This window comes from Camelus bactrianus, chromosome 3 (assembly GCF_048773025.1).
Source record: "Camelus bactrianus isolate YW-2024 breed Bactrian camel chromosome 3, ASM4877302v1, whole genome shotgun sequence".
Taxonomy (NCBI): domain Eukaryota; kingdom Metazoa; phylum Chordata; class Mammalia; order Artiodactyla; family Camelidae; genus Camelus; species Camelus bactrianus.
Window position 1 is genome coordinate 78,993,633 of NC_133541.1, and position 20,349 is coordinate 79,013,981.

Genomic DNA, 20,349 nt, shown 5'->3' on the forward strand with positions numbered 1-20,349 from the left:
GAAAAACCAAATCCAAAATATCTGTCCTTTTGGTTGATTGAACTAGTTTGCAGTTGTGGCTGTCTATTTTCAGTCTCTTTTCTGAAGTCTGGACTCAAGAATTCTTGAATAGCTTCCAAGTCCCACCCTGTACCAGGTTGTTTAAAGCATCCCTCTCACATAGCCTGACAAAGGTGACTCTGCCTGTCAATCCTTTACATGATTTAGACCTGGAGTGGAGGTAGGGCACAGAGTTCAGGTCCTTCACTATTGACTGGCTGACTAATTGTGAAGACAGAAGTTGAAAACCAAGGGCCATGGGCTTAGGAGATGCCAAAAGAAAAAGAGTTTGAGGGTGGATTGGAAAGAAAATGTGCCTGGAGGGGATGGGCACAGAGTCACCCCTTATCAGTGTGTAGATTGTGTACTGAGAACTGAAAGGGAGCCTATCCATGAAGGAGTCAGAGATTTGCATGTTCTGATGATTTCCCAACCAGTGTTAGTGAACTACCTTGGAGTCAAGGCTCCTTTTTCCTAACTTGCACACTGTTGCAGCAAGGGTTGCATTAGCTCTGAGGTGAGTGGGACATGATGACTGGGGCAAAAGACAAAGAATGGGAGGCTTCCGGGAGTAGAGAGGGAGAAGGGGGCAACTGCCTCCAAAAGGAAAAAGTTACTTTCCCCTTTGTAAAAATCAGTGAAGATTCACAGTGCCAGGAGGGCCTAGGTTTCAGACTATGCAGAGGGGTAGCATCTAGATCTTGAGACAGCCATAGGGGAAATAAAACACAAGAAGAACAGGCGGTAAGGACACTCCATTAGAAAGGTTCCCGTGTTTTCAGTCATTGCATAGGAAACCCCAGGTACTCCAAACGGTGGTGGGGGATTGGGGTGAGGAGAGATTTCCAGTATCATATTCCAACCATTAAAAAAGGCTGGTTTTATGTCAACATGTTTTAAGGGTAGCTATTCCATATTTCACATATTTCCAAAAGTTGAGGAGAAGGGGAGAGGGAAATGTCAATGCTTTGTGAAACGGATTGCCCATGTTTTACATACTATATAACATTTGCATCAGAGGTTGTTTTCTGGATGCTCAGGTCAAATTTGGCCTTTCAGTCATATTTTGGTGATATAGAATTTGAAAAAAAAATCGTTATTAGTTGTCAATTTTTAAACAGAATAAATTTCATAATAAAATTGGGATTTGAGGCTTCTTTTTTGAAAACTGGAAATGTGACAATACGGCGCTTGTGGTCCCCTGTGGAAATCATCAGTGGAGCTGAATAAAGGCAGCCTCTTTTCAATGGAACCCACACTCTTCAGTCTACCACAATTCCCAGTTTCCCTGGCCTGCCTTATTTACATTACCCGCATGGCTTCTGTAGGCATTTTACTTGCCTATCCCGGCTAGATTTCAAACCTGGACTGTTTTCCCCCCATGAGGACCTACTGTATGGCTGGTAGAGCATGTGCTCGAATAAAGTCTCATTGAATAATGAATGAGTGAATGAATTGATCCTGCTCAAGATTCACCACAGTCTGATGTCAGTGATCATCCTCAGGCTAGAATAAGTTATGGACCAGTGTTTTGATCATCCTGCCTGGACCTCAGCTTCCAGCCAGGAGACAGGTGCACCGTCAAAGCTGGATGTCATGCATAAATCCATCTCCAGGGAGGCAGCTTTTGTAGTTATTCCTGATGAGTCTGTGCAACCTGGTGCTGCTCTTCATTTTTACTGAAACCTTTGTTTTCTGATTGACTACAGCCCTGTATAGAGAGTCTGACCTAAGTGATTTCTGGACTGAGGCCTTTCTGTTTGTGTGTTTCTGTAAAGCTGCTTTAGATTCTTTGTTTCAAAAAAGATAACTTTTGCCTGGTGACCTGATTTTCCTTATCAGCTTATTCAACGATTCTGTGATTTCAGTTATTTCCTCAGGAAACTGTGTTTGATTCCAAATGAAACACTTAAGTGTTTTATCTGCAAGTAACACACAATGTGTCCCAAATGCACGGACTTTAATTTATGAGTCATTTCAGAGAAAGGACTGTTAAAGGAAAACTGGGGACAGGGGGGAGGGGGAAAGAGTACACCAGAAAGGAGAGTTTGAGGTTGTTTTCTAGACTCAGCAGAAAAAAATGGGGTGGGGATTTTGAAGGAATAATTTAATCTTGAATTTACACTGGGGTACATACACTCCTATAAATTCAAAAGCAAATCTCTTCTAAAATTAAAAGAAAATCATCTAATCCATACTTTGGAGGTGAAACCTCTCTGATGCTGGCTTAATATTTTTCCACCATTCTATTTTGCCCAATTGTCATTCATTCTGCTCCTTTTTGTGGAAACAAGGAAGAAATGTCTCTAGAATTCTGCAGGCTGGTTGGTGCTTCATGAACAAGCCAGGAAGAAATTTAAACTCCTCCCAAAAGGATACAGTATATTAAAGAAATAACATTAAAATTTTAGTTGCCTCATTTCCATGATCTTCTATGTCCCTAAGTGCCAGGCATATCATTTTCTGGTAACTAATAATGGCTCCCTCCGTACAATTCATGAAACAAGAGGCACTTTTTCTCTTACCTTGAGTGTGTGTATCCTGACCCCTTTTCCAAAGTCCAACACTTAAAGGGAGAGAAAGGCATTCTCCTCATTCTAAAAGCATTTATTGAGTCTCTGGTGTACTTACTACCTGGCCAAAAAAGAGGCAGAGAGGCAGAGAGTGGTCATTGGAAAAGTGACAGAGAGGCACAAGATAACACAGAGGAATCCTATGATGAAATAGCCCCTGTACAAAAAGCCAGTCTTTGACTGGGGGGCGCACATAAAATTTACACATTTCATTCATTCAATTCATTTACTCATTCATTTATCCATTATTCATTAAACATTTATTAATTTATACCTAGAAAAATATAACATGAACAAAATCAAAAGACCTAGACTTGACTGGGGAAACAGTTCCTGGAACATGAAAGCTCTCAATAATGGTTAGCTATGTTTACTAGAAAATTAAAAAGTTAGTATCACAAAGAGCTTCTACAGATTAATAAGAAAAGGAAAAACACTCAGAAAATTGAGCAAGGATTATGATAAGGCAATTTATAGAAGAGGAAATTTTAATCTTTAATAAATGTATAAAATGTAATAAAAATAAAAATTTTTATTAATAAATAAAAAATGTATAGTCTAGCCTCACTATAGAGGTCAGGGGAAACATTTAAACAACAAGATATTAGTTTCACACATCAGGTTGGCCAAATTTAAAAAGGGTAGTGAGGATGGGGAGAAATAGTTGCTACAACTTTGGAAAAAGAAATCTGGTGGGATACAAGAAAAATAAAAGTGCACATATCCTCCTTTGGCTATGATTCATATGGACTAGAACTTAGGGTGAGTGGGTGTTCATGGGGCAAAGTACACAGGGTGAGAACTGGGTCTGTGCTGGAGAGCATGCACCTGCAGGGGAAACCCCTGGCAGAATTTTCACCAGGTGAGTGGAATGATGAGACTGACCTAGAAGCGAGGCTAATGGAAGCAACTGACTTAGAGCGAGGCTAATAATTTGTCTCATGCAGGGCTCTGGTGAAAGCCAATGGGAAAACACAGGTAGAGCACCTAGCCTGTTGCCTGGTGTGCTGAAGGCATTTGTAAATGGCAGGGGTGGTAGATGGTTGTTATCAACATGATTGAAGGAGGAGGCTTGTAGGAGAGTTCCCAGAAAGGTGACAGGCGAGACTGGAGGCAGGAACTGTGAAGCCAGAACTTAGGCAACAGTTGTGGGGAAGGAGAGGAGGGGCAGATTTGATAGAGATTTTGGATGTTGTAGGTGAAACAGGAATAATCTGGTGATTGTTTGGCTAGAATATGAATGGAGGGAGAGGGAGGAGACTTACCCCAAGTTACTGGCTCAAGTGTCAGGGGTGGGGACAGCAGAAGAGGGAAAAAAGATTTTAGCACATCCATTATTTAGAGACTACCACCCTGTGGGGTCAGGAGAATCTCAAACCCAGTCACTGGAGTTGACACATTCTGACTATAGGGGCTGGGAGGAAGATGGTGCCACATATTTCTAACCATTAACCTCAGGTCCCAGTTAATACCTGTGATCTTGAAGCAATGTTAGCATGTTGAGATAGTAACTCTAAAATTATCTGGGATAATACTGTTTCCTTAGTTTTCCTCCACCCCTTAGTTTTAAAGCAACTTTTACTCTCCAAAAGATTCAGAATTAAATAGAGACACAAATGTGGGATATCAACTTTTGTCTTAAGGGACCTGTGCATATTTGGTACTTGAAGTATTTATAATATTTAAGGGAATTGAGCCTGTTTGAGTAAACAAATGGCCGTACTTCCAACATAAATTTATACTTAAATAATTGATTTAAACTTGTGCCTTTAAGTTGGAAAATGTAAGAATATCTAACTAAGTTTGAAATAGGATTAGAAATCTTAAAACATTAAGAAATGCTTAATATCCACTTATGAGAGTAATTTAGGTTCTTAAAAAGGGTTTGCCTGTTCTTTAGAGAGTTGAAATACTTTAGAGAGTTAATATGGAAATAAAATGTATAAATGTAGTTTAAAAGTTTGAAGATATTTTTTAATAGTTAATTAAATTTGTATTAATTTAATACCTTAATTGAATCTTCCTTAAAAGTGATTATTAAAATTAGTTTTATGAACAGAATAATAAGATCTGTAAGTAAACTAAAAGCATGAAAAAGACCTAGACTTTCCATTTTTAATTTCAATACATAACTTATTAAAAAAAAATGAAGTTCTTAGATCATCTTTTCTATTCACAAAAGCCTCTCAAAAGTACCAAAAATACCCACAACATATTGACATGATGCATGTCTAAATTAAAAAGAATATTAGATAAGGTTTCTCAAATAATGTATATTATTAATAATGTATCCTTCAGTGTGTATTATAATACATTCCCAACATCCATTTGTGTGCATGTCTGTGTATTCTTTTTCCCTCCCATAGGGGAAGCAACCGTGTGCAAACATCGCACACTAAAGGTTGGATGGTATTGTCTGAAAGCTGTTTTCCACGGCTCTGATATCCAGTAACCTAAGCAGAGAACAAAAGGATTTTGCTCCGTGAAGCCTAATTGCCTGCTGCATAAATAAATAAATAGATGAAGTGCTGCACACGTTAAATGAAGGTAAATATTGACCCTGATACCAAATGTTTGCTGGAGTCTCGCTGAAGTGTGCTGGCAGGTTTGATCAGTCAGGGATCCGCCAGCCCAGCAAGCAGGGGCCTTGGTCATTCAGAAGCACACCCAGGGAAGGGACTGATATATCAATAAAGTTCCCCCGTTTGTGTTTTAATCCACCCTCGGCCCCTAATTCTGTCACCAATATCTGCTTGCAAATATGAAATTCAGAAAAAGAAAAATAGGATGGATATAGATTGTCTAACTTCAGATGGTCCCATGACAGTCTTTGTTAACTCATACTGAGGAGAAGCATATCTTTACTTTAAGAAAGCAGAAATTATTCTATTGGGTCAGGCCTGTGAGTGTGTAGGAAACCAGAGTATGTCTGAGGGGAAGAGACCTCGTCCCCCAACAATACCAGTGGCTGCGGGAGTCCTATCACCTCTCTGAGCCCCAGTTCACTCAACCTCACAATGAATATAATAATACTGGTCCTGCCTTTATCACAGGGTTTAGATTCAAGTGAGGTTAATTACATAAGAGGGTGGAGAAAAGGGCTGTGGGTTTTAAAAAATTAGCTACAAACAACAAGTCACTCTGGAGGATCCTCTCACCCCTTTGCTTTCTGTCCCCCTTCCCTTTTCCCAAACCCATAGTGGCCAAAGGACGGGCAAAGACAGGTCAGGCTGCTGCTGGAGGTGGCCATGGTGACCTCTGCAGGGGAAGAAATCCCTTCTTTCCTCCTAAATCTTTGTGAATTAAAAGGTCTGAGTTACAGATTTTCAAAGAAATTGAATTTACAAACTTTAAGGACACACAGAATCACAGAAGTTAAATATTTTGATTCAATAATAGACAAAACTTATTTCCAAGGAGTGGCATATAGCATATAAGAAAGTTGTCCTTAAAAAAAGATATGTAGGTTGTTTATTTGGTTCCTTGGTATCCTACACAGTTAGAAACACGAGTGTGGGTTTCACATGGGATTACATTTAGCAACCTGTAACAAAAGGCAAACAACTACCCAAAACAAACAACAGGGGCTTGAACAGGTGGACGCTTCATTCTTCCTTCTTCATAAAGAAGCCAAGACAGGCTGCCCCCGGCTAGTGTGGTGCTTGCGTGGGTGCTGGGTACAGGCTCTTTTCTTGTTCCCCGCCATCATCTTTACCTGGCTGTTTGCACTCCAGCCATCCCATTCAAATGCAAGTCACCAGCAGGGAGACAGATGTCGCATGTCTCCTTTCTTCTTGTTACAGACTTTTACAGAGATGTTTAAAAGGCTCTCAGGAAGTACCACTAAATACTTAACACTTAGATCTCACTGGTCAGGTCTGCATCACACGGTCATACCTACTTGCAGAGGAATTTGGGAAAAATGCCCAGCTACAAATTGGGGTTGAGTTTCTGAGGTAGATGATAAGCCATGTTTTGCTTTGATATATAGATAATGGTAAGGTAAACTTTAATTCCAAGTGATCAAAAATTGCAAAATCAGAAGTATCTTTTGGATAAATACTCAGGAATTACCTTTTCCTACCTAGCTTTTACCCACTCCAGTCATGTGTATTGCTTTTCTGGAGTAGGGACTAAAGAAGTGAATCAAAAGCTGTACGATGTGCCAGGCACTACCTTAGCTGTTATAGGTAAAAAACTGAATAGGATGCTGCCTCTGCCTTCAGGCAGCTCACAGTCTAACAGTGAAGACAGACATATAAAAAACATTTATAATTATAAAACTATAGTCAAAAATAATCTACTCAACCAAAAAATATTCCCATGTTGATCTTCTAGGGTCTTATTTGCAATTCCATTTTATAGACTAGGAATCTAGCTAAAGAAATATTAATACTTGCTAAGGACTAACATTATATAAGACTGCAAACTCTGTGAGGGCAGGAACCATGTTCAGTTTGCTCACTGCTAAGTCTGGTCCACAGTGGATTGTCAACGAGTACAGACTGAGTAGTAAAATGAATGAAAATATATGAGGAGAAGGAGAGTCTGAGTAATATTTTTTAAGCATATGATTTATACAACATGGAAACTTGGTACATGAACATATATACTTGTCAAAGACATAAAGCAAAGGATGATTATTTACCTTGAACATATGGTCTTCATTTCAGAATATAATTTGTCAAACAACCCCATGTATTTGAATTGTGATTTGGGCAGTAGCTACTTGTTGGCTACTGCTACCTGCTTTCTACACCTCAATTGCCTAGTTATTCATTCTCAGTGCCCCTATTTGGAGACTCATGTGGTTCCAGAGAAGCAAATGCTTCTTATTACATGGGAGGTGACTTGAGACTTAGGTGAAGCCATTCAGTACAGTCTCCTCTAGCCACAGTGATTGCTTCAGGGATGGACAACATCACCTCATCACCACCATCAATCACACTTTCATAGCATGTACTAAGTGCCAGGCATTACTTGAAGCACTGCATTAGTCTGTTTAACCCTCACAACATGAGGTAGGTACTATTATAACTCCCTCTTTAGCTGCTCTGAGGCTCAGAGCTTATAAATAGTGAGCTGGGTTGGATTCTGAACTCAGGCAGTTTGGCTGTGGAATTTATGCTCCTAATGACTCCACTGAACTGCTTGTGACTCAAGCTGGTCTATCAGAGTGAACCCTGGGCCTCCAGCTAAGAAAGTTGGGATGGTTGAGGCTCCTTTTGCTCTGTGTGGTGTGGACAACAGATGTTGAGTCCTGGAATTACTCCAGCATCTGATTGCTTCAAGAGAAGCAAGGCTGAGTTAAAGACCAATGATTGACAAGATTATACTGTATAGCACAGGGAAATATATACAAGACCTTGTGGTAGCTCACAGAGGGGAAAAAAATGTGACAATGAATATATGTATGTTCATGTATAACTGAAAAATTGTGCTCTACACTGGAATTTGATACAACATTGTAAAATGACTATAACTCAACAAAAAAAGTAAAAAAAAAAAAAAAAAAAAAGAGACCAATATTTGGTGGTAGTAGAGGTAAAAGGACACAGAGAATCAGAGCCAGTTCTTGGATGATGCTTTAAATTTATAGTCAGCAAAGGCAATAAACTCTATTTTAAAGATTGGTTTCAAGCTAGGTTTTCAAAAGCATCTTGATTTCATCTACAAAAAAACTATTTACATGAATTCTTTCTTATATATATCTGTTACATGAAAATATTTACACCTGTGTCCTTCACTTATATTTACCAATGAACACAGAATAAATACAGAGACATTAGTAACATTAAATCAATTATTTTAGCAGAAAAGAGTAGTATACACATGATCCTATCACTATACTTCATCAGTTTTTAAGATGACATTTTTTCCACATATTTCTAAAATTGGGATCTTTCATAACTGATAGAGCCTTCAATTAATTATTTCTTTCTTAGTGGTAAATAAAATGTTATTAATGTAATCAGTGGCATCTTAGACTCAATGAAAAATAGTAATTTGATTATGGGGGGATATATATTCCCTCTTAAATATTGCTTTATCCTATCCACAACCTGGACTAAGCACATTCAGAGATATACTACTGGTATATCCATTATGTCTATACAACAAAGCTTAATTTCATGCTTTTCTACAGTTATATGTAAGATTATATTACAAGTAATAGTGAATTATAAAAATTACTAAATTAAAACTTAAGGGAACTGAAAAGGGTGTGGAGAAAAAGGAACCCTCCTACACTGTTGGTGGGAATGTAAACTGGTGTAGCCACTATGGAAAACAGTGTTGAGGTTCCTTTAAAAACTAAAAATAGAGTTATCATGTGATCCAGCAATCCCACTCCTGGCATATATCCAGAGAAGACTTGAATTCAAAAAGATACATGCACCCACCCCAATGTTCATATCAGCACTGTTTGCAACAGCCGAGATATGGAAGCAACCTAAATGTCCATTGATAGATGACTGGATAAAGAATCTGTGGTATATTTATATAATGGAATATTAGTCATAAAAAAGAATGAAATAATGCCATTTGCAGTAACATGGATGAACCTAGAGATTATCATATTAAGTGAAATAGGTCAAACAAAGATAAATACTATATCTCTTATATGTGGAATCTTAAAAAGAGGATAAATCAGAAATAGATTCACAGACACAGATTACAAACTATGGTTACCAAAGGGGAAAGGGGAGGATAAAAATGTAGATCTTTTAGAATGTGTTCAAACTTAAATGACTATCATTTTAAAGCAAGTAGACATGGTTATGAGTCAATATACTTGAACCCTGTTGTAACCACAAATAAAAAATATACAGTAGATTCACAAAAACCAAAAAGAAAGGAACTCAAGCATAATACTAAAGAAATTAATCAATCCACAAGAGGAAAAACAAAAAGAAGAAACAACAAAGAACCATAAGAACAACTGGAAAACAAGAATTTCAATGGCAGTAAGTACATATATATCAATAATTACTTTTTTTAAAACATTTTTTATTGATTTATAATCATTTTACAATGTTGTGTCAAATTCCAGTGTAGAGCACAATTTTTCAGTTATACATGAACATATATATATTTATTGTATCAATAATTACTTTTAATGTCAATGGACAAAATGCTCTGATCAAAAGACATAGAGTGGCAGATCGGATTAAAAAAACAAGAATCTATAATATGCTGCCTATAAGAAATGCACTTCAGGGTGAAAGACACACAAGACTAAAAGTGAGGGGGTGGAAGAAGATATTTCATGTAAATGGAAATGACAAAAAAGCAGGAGTGGAAATACTCGTATCAGACTTTAAAATAAAGGCCATAAAGGAAGACAAAGAAAGGCATTACAGAATGATAAAGGGATCGTATAAGAAGAGGACACTACACTCATTAACTTTTTTGCACCCAATATAGGAGAAAGTAAATATATAAAACAAATACTAATAGACATAAAGGGAGAAAATGACAATAATACAATATTAGTAGAAGATTTTAATACCCCACTGACATCAATGGACAGATCACTCAGACAAAAAAATCAACAAGGAAACAGAGATCCTAAATGACACAACAGACCAGTCAAACTTAATTGATATCTACACGATACTACATCCCAAAAAACCAGAATACACATTCCTTTCAAGCATGTATGGAACATTCTTTAGGATAGCACACATACTGGGTCACAAAACAAACCCCAACAAATTAAAGAGGATAGAAATTATTTTAAGCATATTTTCTGACCATAACAGTATGAAACTAGAAATCAACCATGGATAGAAAAATAGGAAAAGAATGAACATATGGAGATAAAACAACATCCTATTAAAAAACCAATGGGTCAATGATAAAATCAAAGAAGAAATTAGAAAATACCTAGAGACAAATGAAAATGAAAACACAATCTCACAAAATCTATGAGATGCATCAAAAGGAGTTCTAAGAAAAAGTTCATAGCAATTCACACCTTCCTCAAGAAACAAGAAAAATCTCAATCAGCCTAATCTACCACCTAAAAGAACTAGAAAAAGAAGAACAAACAAAACCCCAAGTCAGCAGAAGGAAGAAAATAATAAAAATCAGAAAATAAATAAATAAAACAGAGATTAAAAAAAATAGAGAAGATCAATAAAACAAGAGCTGCTTTTTTGAAAAGATAAACAAAATTGACAAATCTCTAGCCAGGCTCACCAAGAAGAAAAGAGAGAAGACTCAAATAACAAAATTAGATGTGAAAGAGGAGAAATAACAACTGATACCACAGAAATACAAAAAATAATATGAGAATATAATGAACAGTTATATGCCAATAAATTGGACAATCTAGAAGAAATGGACAAGCTTCTAGAAACATACAACCTGCCAAAACAGAGTCAAGAAGAAACAAATAATTTGAACAAACTGATCACTAGTGAAATACAATCTGTAAGAATAATTTTTTAAAAAGTCCCTGCAAACAAAAGTCCGGGACTAGACAGGCTCAATCAGGAATTCTACCAAACATACAAAGAAGAACTCATACCTATCTTTCTCAAACTATTTCAAAAAACCAAAGAGGAGGAGATGCTCCCAAATTCATTCAATGAAGCTGTCATCACCCTGATATTAAAATCAGACAGACATTACAGAAAAAAAAAAAAAAAAAAGAAACAAAGAAAGAAAGAAAAATACAGGCTAATACCCGGGATAAACACAGATGCAAAAATCCTCAACAAAATATTAGCAAACCAAATCCAAAAATACATGAAAAGGATCATACACCATGGTCAAGATGGATTCATCCCAGGGTCATAAGGATGTTTAACATATGCACATCAATGTGATACACTACATCAACGAAAAGAAAGACAAAAAACACATGATCATTTCAATGGATGCAGAAAAGAAATTTGACAAAATTCAACATCCTTAATGATAAAAACTGTCACCAAAGTGAGTATAGAGGGAACATAACTCAACATAATAAAAGCCACTTATGACAAACCCATAACACTCAGTGATGAAAAACTGAAAGCCTTCCCACTAAATTCAGGAACGAGACAAGGATGCCCACTCTCACCACTTCTATTCAACATAGTATTGGAAGCCCTAGCCAAAGCAGATAAGAAAAAGAAATAAAAAGTACATAAAATGGAAGGGAAAAGGAAAACCGTAACTATTTGTAGATGACATGATACTGTATATAGAGAAACCTAAAGTCTCCACACAAAAACTGTTAGAATAAATGAATTCAGTAATGTAGCAGAATACAAGATTAACATACAGAAATCTACTGCATTTCTTTACACTAATACAAAATATTTGAAAGAGAAAGTAAAATAAAATCCTGTATAAAACTACACCAAAAAAAATCTAGAAATAAACTTAACCAAGGATATGCTGAGAACTATAAAACACTGATAAAGAAAACTGAAGATGATTCAAATATGTGGAAAGATATCCCATGCTCTGGGATTGGAAGAATTAATACTGTTAAAATGGCCATGATACCCAAAGCAATCTACAGATTTAATGAAATTCCTATTAAATTAACCAAAACATTTTTTCACAGAACTAGAACAAACAATTGTAAAATTTACAAAATAAGGAACCAAAAAAGGCCCAGAATTGCCAAAGCAATCCTGAGGAAAAAGGACAAAGCTGGAGACATAACCTTTCTAGCCTTCAGGTTACACTGCAAAGCTACAGTAATCAAAACAGCATGATATTGTCAGAAAAGCAGACATATAGATCAATGGAACAGAATAGAGAGCCCAGAAATAAACTCATGCACCTACAGTCAATTAATCTATGACAAAGTAGGCAGGAATATGCAATGGAAAAAAGACAACGAGGTGGTGCTGGTGTTGGGAAAGCTGGACAGCTAGATGTAAATCAACGAAACTAGAATACTCCCTCATACCATACACAAAAATAAATTCAAAATAGCTTAAAGAGCTAGGTATAAGACATGATACCATAAAACTCCTAGAAGAGAACATAGGCAAAACATTCTCAGACAATATTTTCTTAGATCAGCCTCCCAAGGCAAAGTAAATAAAAGCAAAAATAAACAAATGGGACCTAATCAGCGAACAAAACCATCAACAAAATGAAAAGGCAACCTACGGAATGGGAGAAAGTATTTACAAATAATGCGGCCAACAAGGGGCTATTATCAAAATATACAAACTACTTACACAACTTAATATCAAAAAAATTAACAACACAATCAAAAAATGGGCAGAAGACCTAAACAGACATTTTCCCAGAGACAACATGCAGATGGCCAACATGAAAGGATACTCAACATTGCTAATCATTAGAGAAATGCAAATCAAAAGCACAATGAGGCATCACCTCACACCAGTCAGAATGTCTCTTGTCATAAAGTCTACAAATTATAAATGCTGGAGAGGGCGTGGAGAAAAGGGAACCCTCCTACACTGTTGGTGGAAATGCACATTGGTACAGCCACTGGGGAAAACAGTATGGAGATTCCTTAAATAGAGTTCCTAAAATAGAGTTGCTGTATGATCCAGCAATCCCATTCCTGGGCATATATCTGAAAAAGATGAAAACTCTAATTCTGAAAGACACATGCACCCCAATGTTCACAGCAACACTGTTTACAATAGCCAAGATACGGAAGTAACCTAAATGTCTATCAAAAGACAGTTGTCTTAAGAAGATGTGGAATACATAGACATAGATATAGATACAGATATAAACACATTACTCAGCCATAAAAAAAGAAATATTGCCATTTGCAGCAACATGGATAGACCTAGAGAATATGATAGTGAAGTAAGTCACACAGAGAAAGACAAATACTATATGGTATCACTTATATGTGGAATCTGAAAAATAATACAAATGAATCTACATAAAAAACAGAAAGACTCACAGACATAGAAAAAAAGGAAGTACGGTTACCAAAGGGGAGAGGGAGAAGGAAGGGACAAATCAGGAGTATGAGATTAACACATACAAACGACTATCTGCAAATAGATAAGTAACAAGGATTTACTGTATATCACACGGAATTATATTCAATATCTTGTAATAACCTATAATGGAAAAGAATCTGAACAAAATGTATACCTGAATCACTTTGCTGTACACCTAAAACTAACACTATAATATAAATCCAACTATATCTCAATTTAAAAAAAGACTTAAAGGCAGGAGTTCTGTGGTTAAACCCAACTCTGCCAAGAGTTAAATACTTCATCTCTTTATGTCTCAGTACCTTCGTCTATAAGATACTTAAGGTGTAGGATTAGGTGATCATTAAAATTCCTTTCAGATTTCACATACTACAGGACCTATGTAATTATATTACTTGCCACTGTTTTATAATATTACCGACAACAACTACAATCATGATATCAATAAAGCATGCTTCTAACTCGGATTGAATAATTTATTAGAGATCAGTCTTCACTTGGGACAACTCAACCCAAGCTTTCGAAATGAACAGATTACTGAAACTCTTTCATCAGTATCATCATAGCCATCAGCTCAAGAACTACCTCTAATAGTATTCGGTATTTTATTCAGTGAACCTTCAGTGTAAACTCTGGTCTGTAAGTTTGCACAAAGAAAGTCTGAAGTTTTTACTATTGCCCTAATTGCTCATTCAAGCTAATTTCTACAGAAAATAAGGAATATCTCATAACACTTCTGAGATCAAAGTGCCAATCACAAAATCCAGGAATACATAGGGCAATGAGAAGCCTCTAGGGTGAAGTGCACATATAAATATATGGCAAAGGTTGTATGCTTACTCCAACTCTTTATTACCACATCTGCAAAAGTTGCTTTTGGTTAAGAAGATGGTAGCTGGCAAAGTAAGAGTGTTTTGGAAGGGAAACAAGCTAGAGTCCACATGAAGGTGCTGAAATAAATGTGCACATAATATGCCACAAGTGGAGCTTGTACAACTGACTTCATTCATTCATTCAGCACATATTTATAGAGTGTTTACTGTCTGTCAAATGCTGTGACAGGTGCTTGGGGTACAATGGTGAACAAGCTAAACATGGCCCTGATTTCACGAACTACAGTCTAGTAAGGGGTTAGTAATGATACACGCTGGATGGGGACCCAACCCAGACCTGGGAGTTCAGGGAGCTTCCTGGAGAAGGAAGAGCAAAGTAGATACCTGAGCAGAGGGTGAACCTATTGAGATGAAAATGAGGCAGCGGGTGGAGGTTTTGAAAGAGGGGATTTTAGGAAGAGGAAGGTTTAAAGCTGAGAAAACAGCTCACATTCAGAGAAGGCATGAGGGTTTGAGGGGCTGAAATTCAGTGATTCCCAGGCCATGCCCTGAGCACCTGTCTGTGTCAAGTGACATGGTTGGTAATAGAGATTGTGTGATAACTTCTCCCCTTGTTTTGATGCGCTCATTTGGCCTCCTTTTGTTCTTTATTTTACACTTTTTATTTTGTAAGATTAATGGTTAAAATTAAGAAGATTGATCTGGCCACATGATGTTCATGGAAGAAAATTTGCAAAAATATATACAATCATAGAAAAAGCAAATTTCGCTCACAGTTCCACCACAAAGAGATAATCACTGTTATTTTCACGTATATAAATTCACACAGAATAAATCTTTATTCTATCCAACCTATTTAAAAAGATACCATAAATTATACTTTGTCTTCTCAAAAATTATTTAAAAATATTTATTTCTGTAGTGACTAAGAAACACACAAACAGAGTAAAGTACACAAAACTCTAAATGCAAAAAAAAGAATATAGTAAAACATTAAGTCTCCATTCTATTCCTGTCTACCAACCAGCCTCCTTGGAGGAAATGACTGTTTTCTTCTTCTTCTTCTTCTTTTTTTTTTTTTTTTTTTTTTTTTGCCATTTTCTTATTGTCAGAAGCAGAAAGTTAGACATGACTACAGAGGTCATCTACCCTAGATGTTTCTTTGCCAGATGTTATACTAGGTAATTCCTTCCCTGGGATACCAGTCTTACAGGAAGAGCAATGTGTTGTTTCCAAAAGAAAGGGATGGGAAAGCAGCATGCTGGGCGAGAGGATCAAGAGGCACCAGAAGACAAGTCCCGGGTTCCTTATTTTGTAGATGAGTTGCTGGGGGACAGAAAGACGATGGGAATTCTCTAGGGTCACATGGCCAGTCTGACTTTAAATCAAAATAACTGCAGATAACTAAGAGCTAACTTCCTCATCCTTTCCCTCAAATTTCTACAGGTAAATTAATACCTGCATCATTAAATTGATGTTAATTAAGTTGATATGCTTTATTCAGGGTGCAAACCAGAATATGTGAGCCAGGTAAAACACGCAACACATTAGAGTCCACATTAGGTTAGGATCTAGAAAAGGAGTTCATTTTTAAATGAAGGTCAACGTCATTAACTGGTAATTTGATAGCACTCTTTTATTTAATATAAAAATTGACTTCTATTGTAAATTAATTCATGCTCATTGTAAAAAATCTAAACTTTCTTGTAAAAACAGAAATGGACCTTTCCATCTGCACCATTAAGCAAGCTGTTCTTTTTTTTTTTAACTTCACTGCTTACCTTAGATAACTTTCCACATCAGTGCACATACATCAATCTCATCTTTTCCAACAACTGGTATTCTATTATATGCATACATGAAAATTAATTTAACAACTCCCTGCTGTTAGGCATTTTGATTGTTTAAAGTTCTAATATTATAAACATGCTGTAGTAATTAATATCTTTTTACATATATCTGTGTCTATTATTTGATAAGGATAAATTTCCAGATACTGAATTTCTGTGTCAGAGTGTATACAAATTTAAATTATTGTATGTATGATATATTGTACTTCAGAAAGCCTGAATCAATCTATAATTCTACCAATAATGTATCAAAATAACCCATTTCACCCATTCTAGCCAATCTTTGGAATCTCTCTCAATCCAATAGGCAAAGATGTTCATCTGTTGTTTAAAAAACTCAAAAAATGTCCCTAAAGAAACTAGACTTATTAACTAGCTCCTCTGCTCCCATATTTTTGCTAGTAGACAGTTAGAGAAGGGGAGACTAGAGTATTTCAAAGTCAAAATTCCAAACCGTTTATACTAAATATGAACCAGATCAATGCATTCATCAACAAGGATTAAAAACTGTGCAAAATAAGAATTTTCCTTACACCCCAGAGAATACTTACATGGAGATGGCAAGAATGAAGACAAAGCTTAGATAGCCCTCTTGGGAGATGACTTCCCTTGAGATGTGGGTAACCTCCTTGAGGTACTTCAACAAATGGGATCTAAGGTTTCAGTACTTAGATGCGAGGAGAGCTGGTTAATGACATATGTATGAAGTGAGTCAGAAGGCAGGAGACTCTTAAAAACTGGATGCACCTGGGCACACACTACATGAGAAAGAAAAATGAGTAAGGTATCCAAATAGACTAGGCGGTAGTAGGATGCAACTCAAAAGAGGGCTATTTCCCTTCTTCAAAAACTACTTTTTGTGATGTAACTTACTTGGCAGGGTCTTCAATACTTTTCTCTTTGACAAGCATTATTTTGATGGAAAGGGTAGAATAAGAGGGAGGCTACTGGTAAAGAATGAACTGTCTCTCTTCAGAAAATTATTCCATAGATTATTAAGAAAAATATTTTTTTTTTTTTTTGAGAGAGAGAGATAAGTTCTAAGGCAGTGATTCTCAAAGTGTAGTTCCTAACTAGCAGCATCAGGATCACCTGGGAACTTGTTAGAAATGCAAATTCTCAGGCTCGATTCCAGACCTATGGACTCCAAAGCTTTGGGGGTGTGGTCAGAATCTGTGTTTTAACAAGTCTTCCCTGGTGATTCTGCCACACTGCCTTCAGGTATTTAAGTAATTAAATTATTTACTGTCAATGTTTCAAAGGTGTCCTTTCTTTTTTCAAGTCAGTTATCTTTCTGAAGTTTGGAAAATGTAAAATTATAAACAGATGACGGAAGGCATGGATTGTTTAAATACACCTTCCTAAAGAGAATATGGTGATTTAAACAGGAAGGGGTGTTTCAGCAAGGGGTGGGGCTCTGTTTTATGTAAAGTGAAGTTACTTCTTCCAGGATGGGATTCCTGTAGGCCTTCACAGATTGTCTACATGTTTCCATAAAATTTTATCTACTTTGAATTTGTCATTTGACTCATTCACATAGACTTATGACAAAATATCATCTTGACCAAAGAAAATATTTTCCAAAAAGTCTCTGAAGAGAGATCAAAGGTTTTGACACAAGTCTTCAAATAGACTGTATTATGTTATGCACATGTTGAAAAACTATATAATTTTCCAGGGGAAAAATACGTTTGAATAATAATTTGTTAATGTGTTTCCTTGGATAGGCAGAGAAAGTTTTCTTTCAAAATCCTGTGGAAGGTATATGTTCAGCTTTTTAAGAAATGGTCAAAGTGTTATCCAAAGTGATTGTACCGCCTTACATTCACACCAGCAGTGTATGAGAACACTGTTCCTCACCTTTCTCACCTTCACTGTTCCTCACCTTCACCAATACTCACTATGGTGGTGTAGCTGCCATTATATTAGGACTGTAGTGGTATCTTATGGTGAGTTTAACTTGGATTTCCTTAATGACAAATAATGTTGAGCATCTTTTCATGTGCTTATTTGCCATTTGTTTATCTTCTGATCCAATGACTCCACTCTTTTTGATTTCAAAAGAAGTGAAGGCACATGTCCACACAAAGACATGGATCCTTGCTATGGAATGAACTGTGTCTCTTTCAAATTTATATGATGAAGCTCTAATGCCGAAAGTGACTGTAGCTGGAGATAAGGTCTATTAGGAGGTAATTAAGGTTAAAAGAGTCGTAAGCGTGGGCCCTGATAGGATAGGTTTGCTGTTCATATGAGAAAAGACAAATAGAGCTTAAGCTCTCCCCAACACTTCTCAACAAAGAGGAGCACACAGTGGGATGGCAGCCACCTATAAGCCAGGAGGAGGTTTCACCTGAAGGCAGCCATGCTGGCATTGTGATCTTGGACTTTCAGCATCCAGAACTGTGAGAAAATAAGTGCCTGGTGTCTAAGCCACCCAGCCTATGGCATTTTGTTTTGGCATCTGGAGCTGACTATTACAGTCCCCACAGCAAAGTTTGTTAACGTTTGTATTATTTGCAATAGTCAAAAACTGGAAACCACACAAATGAGTGGATAAACAAATCATAGTATACATATATAAAGAAATACTGAGCAATACAAATGAACAAACTATTGATATATACAACATGGATAAATCTCAGAATAATTATTCTAAGTGAAACAAATCAGACCAAAAAACCTCAAAAACCAAAAAACAAACAAACAAACAAAAATCTGGCACTACAATTCCATTTATATAAAACTAGAAAATGTAGATAATCTATAGTGACAGAAAGCAAAACAGTAGTTGTCTGGGAGGTGAGGTGTGTTAAGGAGTGAGGCAGAGAGATTACAAAAGCACAGGAGGAAACTTCAGGGGGTGATGGATGGGTTTACTAGCTTGATTGTAGTGATGGTTCATGTATACATATGTCAAAACTTAACAAATTGTATACTTTAAATATACGCAGTTTATTGCGTGCCAGTTATAGTGTTACCGAACCAAACTTGGGTCTGCTTGCCTGCCAGAAGTAAAGCCAATCTACTGACACTGAACTGTGGTGAAGGAAAGTTCTGTGTTTATTGCAAAGCACCCAACATAGGGCAAAGATGCTCAATTACTGCAAGGAGAATGAGCAGCTCATGCTCAAAAGACCTGAGCCTCCCAATGGCTTTCAGAGAAGGGTTTTTAAAGACAAGATGAGGGAGAGGGTTGCAGGGTGCCTGATCAGTTGGTAGACATCCTTCTGATTGGTTGGTGATGAGGTAACAGGTATCATGAACCTTCTAGTTCCAAACACTCTGGGGTCTATGTGCTGGTGGTCAGCAGTCAACGTCTCCCATCTGGTGGGGGTCTTAATATCTTCAAAACAACTCATGGATATGGCTCAGAATATTGTCTGTAGCCCTGGAGGAAGACCTAAAGGTCCTTGACTTTGTTTTATGGCTAAACTATTTTTATTTTGTCTTGCTTGACTGTTTTCCTCTGTTTCTTCACGTTCTTCACTTCTCTAATTAAATTTTATCTTTGGAACTTGGGGACAGCCTAGGAGGCTAAAGCTTTTCAGTAAACAAGGGGTGGGGGGAGGGGGGACACAGGGGTTGGGTCTGTTCCTGGGAAGTTCCCAGTGTCCTGCTTGGTTTCAATAGCTCAGTAGACTGTTAAAAACCAAAAACAAAAAACCCACTAACAACAAACCTGTGGAATTCCTGTTTTCTCCAGGAAACTCTAATTTGGTGTTAGATGGATTTTTCTTTTCTCCAGTCTGATAAAGAGGTGGAAAAGAAAGTGCCTCACCCAGAAAAGGTCTGGGTGACTTCACCCAGTACAGATCTCCATGGCTTTGTACACTTTTTTGTGAGGAGCCTAGAACAGAATCCCTGTCCTACTCCCAGTGCCCAGCCTTTCCACTACCATTTGAGCAAAACAAAATCACAAAATCAAAGAACATAAAACAGATGGCAGCAAAACTCAAAACTGGCAAACACATTATTACACTTGGGCCTTAGCTTTTGTTTTTGCAACCCTAGGTGCTCTAACTGGATACTGGGGTAAAGAATGAAAATCCCTTATGCAGTCTTTCATTACATTTGGTAATTTGTGTCAGGAATATTACAGAAAAGAAAAGCT